We start from the raw sequence: 6,811 nt of genomic DNA on the forward strand, positions 1-6,811 counted from the left end.
GCTGAAGCACTGACCAAACCTATACTGAGCTAGTTATTCCTAAATAACCAGAGAATAACCACCTCTAGATCACAACAGCCCTTTGGAGGATCACAATATTGTCCCCTAAATGTGGCTTTCTGATTCTTATGCACTACTATTTTTCTTTGTTCCTACAACCAGGATAGAAACTTATCACAGTTAGTCAGAAGGAAAACAGTCAGGGTTATATTTTCAGCTGGTATAAGTCAGCACACTGTTGGTATGTTCACAAACACTACAGCAATTAATAGCAAGACCAGATGAAGCCTTTGAAGTGCAAGCTTACCCAGAAAAAGTTACGAACACTGCTTGGGATACAGAAAGAAAGATCAAATGAAAATTATGTGGTTTAACTGTAGTACAGCTTTATTTATATAATGCAAAATATCAAGTCACTTCAATGACAACTGTCGCAAGTCCATCCTTGAACAAGCAACCGTGGGTCCTTTGCCTTGCTGCACCTCCACAGCAGGTCCCCAGCCCACCACTGAGACCCGATCACACTTCCCTTGCATGGCCTAGGGAAGAACAGACATTTCTCCTTTGCTGTACAAGACAATTTACAATCTCAAACCAATTCTCCATCTTCTTTATAGGATACTCTCAGACCATAAGATTTATCAGAAAACTTGTCCAGCAGTGAACTAGTACTGGCATTGAACATTTCCACTATCAAGAGCTGTATTGGGATAATTAGAGGTTTCCCCACCAATAAAAATCTGGCCTTTTCTGCCACTCCCCTGCAAATTCAGCTCATCTCCACTGGCCACTCACACACCTAAAAAAGTAACTCTCCAGTAGAAGTTCATCCTGCACTGTGCTCAGACTCCAATCCCAGTTCTGGTGTCCAACATTATCCCCTACTCAACTGCACCAGTTATGGATTTTTCTAGTGCTTAGGAAAAAAAAATGTATTTCCTCTATTTTATCTTTGTAAGCTGTTTGTAGTAAGAACTACAAACTAGCTGCTAGAAAATTGAAAAATGCAAAACATAAATCTCATAGGTGCTGCCAATAACCTCCATATGAAATTAAAATAATCACGTGTAATACAAATATGCTAAGATGCCTTACACCCCAGACTTCTTGCCTAATTCCTTATCTAATGCCTTCATTTCATGACAAACTTCTAGCAATGCAAACTCTGTTCCATTTACAGGCAGTTCTCCTAATGAAGTCAACAGTGTCACATCTATCCCCACAACCAGTAAGTATTATCCAGGCAATTGCTCTCCAGCTGCACAGCAGGCTACGTGTGGCAAACATTAATGATACACCTTTACCAACTTCATTGCTAGCACACATCTAAGTTTCCATGAAACTCATCTACCTCTGCCACCCTTCCCAGAGTTACATCTGCCTCCGTCCCACTTTCATATAATCAGCGTCAAAATATCACTACATGGGAGTCTGCACCTGCATGAAACCATAATCCAGAAAGTATTCTCTTTGAAAGAAAACAACTATGAAGCAGTTGCTGCTGTTTCTCTAAAACTGCCCCTATATTAATTAATCTAAGGAATTAAATACCCTCCATTTTCTTTTAGCTCTCTCTTAAAGCTGCCTTCAGGACAAGAGCACATCTTCTGGTAGACATTTAATGGCTACTATTGCTCCTTTTGCTGGGACCATGATCAGCAATTTGCTGAGCTCTGCCCAGTTCTCCACATCTCACACAAGATCTGGAGCACTGGACCACAGCACTGGACCATGTCTCTGCTTCTTCCTGCTACAACCTTTGCTCAGATCACACTGCTGTGCCTCTAACACAATGTCAGTAGCACAAACCTCAGCTTCCTTCATGGCAGAGTAGAGCCTCACACCCAAATGCAGCTGTGGGCTCCTTCCTGCATGGATATATGGCAGGAATGGCTATCGAAGAAGGCATTCAGCACACCATTAGCTGCATCTAGGCAAAAGAAGCCTGTAGTGCTTCCTCTGCTGTAAGCTTCCCTCCCAAAAGCTCCTCCTAAGATTTGCGAGAGGGCAGGAGGACACTGGCAAAGCACAGACTGGTCATAAATCTGAGTGGTCCTAATCCTCTGCCTGCCTACGCCAATTCACCTCAGCTCTCATCAAAGCCACCATACTAATTAAGGGCTGTCCTGCAGCTGGTATTGTAATATAGAAGAATCAATGCATTGGAGAAGGCATCAAAAGGACTCAAAGTTTGGACAGTCCCAGTGACCACACAAGGTCAAACGGGTTTCTTTTCGCAAAATTAATCTTGGATCAAGCCTTAGTTTGGCACAGGGATCATCATAACAAACGAAGAATCAGCATCTGGAATTTTATTAACCTAATCTAAGAACACACTGTAGCTGTAGCAAGTAGCCCTCTGAAGCCACGGCACCTTAAGCATATGCTTAAGTCTAACTCCAACTTGTTAGTGTGATCAAGTAAGCCTTTTGATAGCAATGTAATGCTGCCAAACTCATACAGCAGTAGGAAAGGGGAAGATCAGCTCCTGAACTACCTTATTAATGGACCAACAAGACTAAAATCAATGCAAGATGTAAACTTTCATGAGTTTCCTGCTACGTTCATCTTGTAAAGCATCATCTTGAAACATTTTTACAAGTAACAAGTGCCTAAAGTGCAACAATATGCAACCACTTAATGTATTGAATAAATAAACCAAAATGTATTTATAAAGGCTCCAAGACTGAGCCAATGGTAATGCCAGGTACAGCACAGCAGAAGACTGGAGCACAGGATCAATCCCAAGCTAAGCAGACAGCAGTCAAATCCTCAGTATTTCCATAGTTTAAAAGCCGGTTCTGTCAAACAGCGCTCTCTTAACATCATATTCAATGTTCAAAATGAAACTGTTCTGACTCAAAAGTGGGTTGACTTTTTGTAACATAAATCTTTTGTTAATGTTCACATAAATCAAGTATAGCTGAACAGACCCTTAAAGGATATGACCAAAAATTAATTTGCCACATTAGCTTCAGGTTAACAAATTCTTCCGCTTGGAGACAGTCATACATTACCTAATGCATTTTAAGGTTCTTTGCAGCACAGTGCTGCTCCTGAGTTTTGGAAAGAAACCTGTTGTGGCCTCAAAATTTTTGCTCAGAAAAAGCTGAGCTCAGTAGTTCTACCGTAAAGAGGTGCTATAACATACTGCTTTTCTTCAATAACTTTCTAAATATCTGAAAGAAGCTAAACATTTTTAAGATCTTGAAAAGCAGAATGCTTGTTACGTATGTTACATCTGCATAGGCCAACTATCCAAATCCTTAGAGAATGTATGAGAAGACAAACATTCTTAAATTGCAAGTGCGTAATACGTATTATTTTGGCTATATCACATAAACCAATATAGTTAAAGACTCTCCCCTCTCATCCATTGGGATTTCCAAATCATCAGAATCATGGAGTTTTTGTTTCAATATTTAAACTAATTTAAAAGACCTCGCACAGTCACAATTCAGCACCATCTCACTATCTGTAAAGTAGAAAATTCATTTTAAAAAATGAGAAAAATAGTACTTCTTGAGCAGCCACCACCATTTTTACCTGATAACAACACACTTTTGTATTCTTTGTAGAAAGCTTTTTTGCATATTGACATAGTGTCTGCTACAGTTCTATACATGAGCATAAGTCATTTGTGGACAGAAGCTGTTTTCTTCAATGAAAATAGAGAACATTGGATTTGAGTGTTCTAATTTTTTACCACTGGTCCAAAAAAACAGTATATAATGTCTTACTGTGCCAAAAGGTGGAGACAGTGAAGTTAACCTTTGCAGTATAACACCCGCATTGCTCTAATCCTCAGATGAAATTTAGAAAGTAGTAATCTTAAATTAAGATCAAAAGGACAAGGAATTTAGTGATGATCCATAAACCTGTAGTAAACTGCAAAGTTCTTTAACTTGATGGTCAATACAATTTTATTTACTTCTCTTTTTGATCATATGCCAAGAGAAGGGGTAGGGATATGTACAGAAGAACACAAAAAAAGTTTATTTACAAGTACTTTACTTCTTTTTTTAATTTATTTTTTATGCTAATCCTGACATTAGAATTTCCAGAGCACTTCTCAGTCATAGTACTATTGTCTCCAAGTATTCAATGCCCAATCTGCAGTGTTTGTAAAGGATTCGACATATGGAAAACAGTTTCATTTTTTTCCCACTAAAAATTCCCCTTTTCAGACAATTAATTCTTTCAATGAAATCATGGATACAATGAAGCAAAATCATTTTAATGAGCTCCTTAAGTAGCCTGCACAAAACTGCATGTTAACAACTCATCTCAACATATGACCTTTGTGTCAAATAAGCATCTTCTCAGGGGCATAACATCCTTCCTAAATCAAATCATGCATCTGTCTTATGGCCTTACAATGTCTTATCGCCTTACAAAGTTACCTCACTTCCTTCAGAGAGACTAATCCAAGCTAGCGGCCTCCTCAATAATGGAATACAGGAGACAATATGGTTGTCAATCCAAATGGAACAAAGATCACTTTTTTTTGAGGAGAATTTGATATCCATTACAAACATTTGTTTTCCCTTGCAGCTCAAAAATGCTAGAACTTTGAGCTTTGCACTGTAAGCCCATTCTTCACACAAAGCCACCCATTTTCCTAGGACAGCAAAATCTCCGCAGGAGACTTCCAAATAAGCTGCAGACTTCCAAGACGAAAGACTTCGAAATTTCTACACAGATCTATCCAGAATAGTTCAAGTGACAAAATAAAAAGCCCCCTGATAGTCATTCCCTGTGCATCACTGAAAATGGGGAGTCATCCGCACTCATTAATTTCATTTTCTCACAGCCACCAGAAAGAACTGTAATGGCATCACAGGCAAACACACCCGCAGTACTACCCACATCCCACTTGCTTCTGCTTCCAAACCACTCAAGAGTCCTTCCAGGTGGGCAGAAATTGGCAACACAAAGGAAGTCCTTGTGAATTGCTGACATAATGAAGATATTCTTTAATTCATACCAACAAAAAAAATAATTAAAAGGGAAGGCTCCCTAGTTCCTCATCCTCTCATTTCAGAAAGAGTCAAATGCTGCTAAATGCAGCAGGGACCACTGATTGGACCAGCTTTGAAGAAGTCAAAAATGACACATACAGATATACACTCATTTCAAGTGCTGTCAAGAATCAATAGGAATGTATGTCCAAGTCAGAAAATAAGAGGAAATGCACTAGTATCTCCTAAAAATTGTTATATAACCTCCAGATTTTCAATTTTTGAAAATTTAAGGTCTGTATATTTTGAATTTTAAGTTCAAAGAATTCTGACGGTTTCCAGAGCGAGGCACACATAAAACAATATCAATAAAAACATTCAATAGAAACTTCTGAGGATCCAAGAAAGACTTCATACATATAGCACTGTGATATTTATGGATGAAAAGCACTTTCTAAGTATTCTCAAAAACTTTATTTTAGAGAGTTTATCAGGTCCAGGAAAGAAATTTCCAGGAAAAAATGATCATTTTCCACATACAATAGTAAGTTCTGTGGTTTGTGGGAATTCTCCAAATGACATGATTTCATGCAAGATACAATTCTCACCAACTACACCAATTAAAACTAGAGAGAAGTAAAAAGTAAAATGCAATTTGAATCCCTTTCTACTGTTGGCTGTAGTACCCTCTCAAGTACAGTGGACTGCACTGGAATTCATCAGACGAAGTACACAGGCACTATCACTGACACTTGAAAAAAATGCTGGAAGTCTTAACTTTTTCCTTAACTTTGGCAGCAAAAGATAAAAGCATGTTGGAATTGCTGCTACTTGCAAATTGACTCTTATAAATTTTACCCTAGAAACCTGGTCTTAGAAGCTCTATTTCTCCTCTAAAAACATAAGGAGTATGAATTTCCTAGAAGGCTACTCTGGAGTTTAGTATTTGTGAAGACTTACTAAATTTCCATCAACCTTTGCTCAAAATTAAACCCAAAAGACAAAAAAGGATGGCTTTGTTGGCCCCTTGCTTAACACCACCATTTCATACAGAAAGCAACAAAAGGCCTCTACCATCACAGCCTGGGACACATTTGTCATCTACTACTACTGTATTTATCACCAGTTAAATTATCAAGAAAAGAATGTGTGCACTAATCAGTGTATTTATGCTGCTCACTCTTGTGCACCCTGTTTTCCTCATCTGCTGCCTCTTCAAGAAGCTCAGCTGAAAAGAACTGCATGAATTTTTGGCTGAACAGGTAACATAAAGACTTTGGATTTTTTGTGTGATAGGTTAACAAAGTTGCCAGAAAATACGAAGTGCACATATGCTTCTAAAGAAAGGGCGACGTTAATAAAAATAAAAGCATTCTGATGACCCCTGGTGGCCACTTTACACAAGGAAGTAATTGCATTCCATCTGAGAAAAGCAGATCAAACAGAAATGTGTTACATGTTCTATTGGTAGGCATATCTACAGAAATGAGAGCTAATATTATTCAATTAGAATATATATTTATTAGAATGTACACATTTACATGTCTGCCTTTATCAAATTACTGTACTGGTAGACACATAGACAACTCAAAAATTTAACTATGAGAAACAAACCCTATTTTCTCTTCAATGAAATAGAAGTGAGCACACTGGAAGTATTTCAGCTCAATCCTACAAGACATATGAAAAGGACTTCTTTCAGTTTTAATTTTCCAGCTGGGTTGCTTACATAAAGCAGAGAGTGATGGGGAGAAGGATGGTGGAAGCACGGGGCTGCCTCACACCAGGATGCACTCAGAAGGGCTCTGTGTAATAGATGATATCCCAAATTCCTCTGGCACAGTCAGTTC

At 38.4% G+C, this 6,811-nt stretch overlaps 1 protein-coding gene across 3 annotated transcripts in view; it reads right to left on the reverse strand.

Moving 5' to 3' along the window:
• The window catches only part of ZNF407 (zinc finger protein 407), a 334,429-nt gene that overhangs the window by 309,693 nt on the left and 17,925 nt on the right, over positions 1–6,811 (reverse strand). The gene's annotated exons all lie outside the window — the stretch shown is intronic.

Source organism: Corvus moneduloides, chromosome 1 (assembly GCF_009650955.1).
Source record: "Corvus moneduloides isolate bCorMon1 chromosome 1, bCorMon1.pri, whole genome shotgun sequence".
In the NCBI taxonomy this organism is placed as follows: Eukaryota; Metazoa; Chordata; class Aves; order Passeriformes; family Corvidae; genus Corvus; species Corvus moneduloides.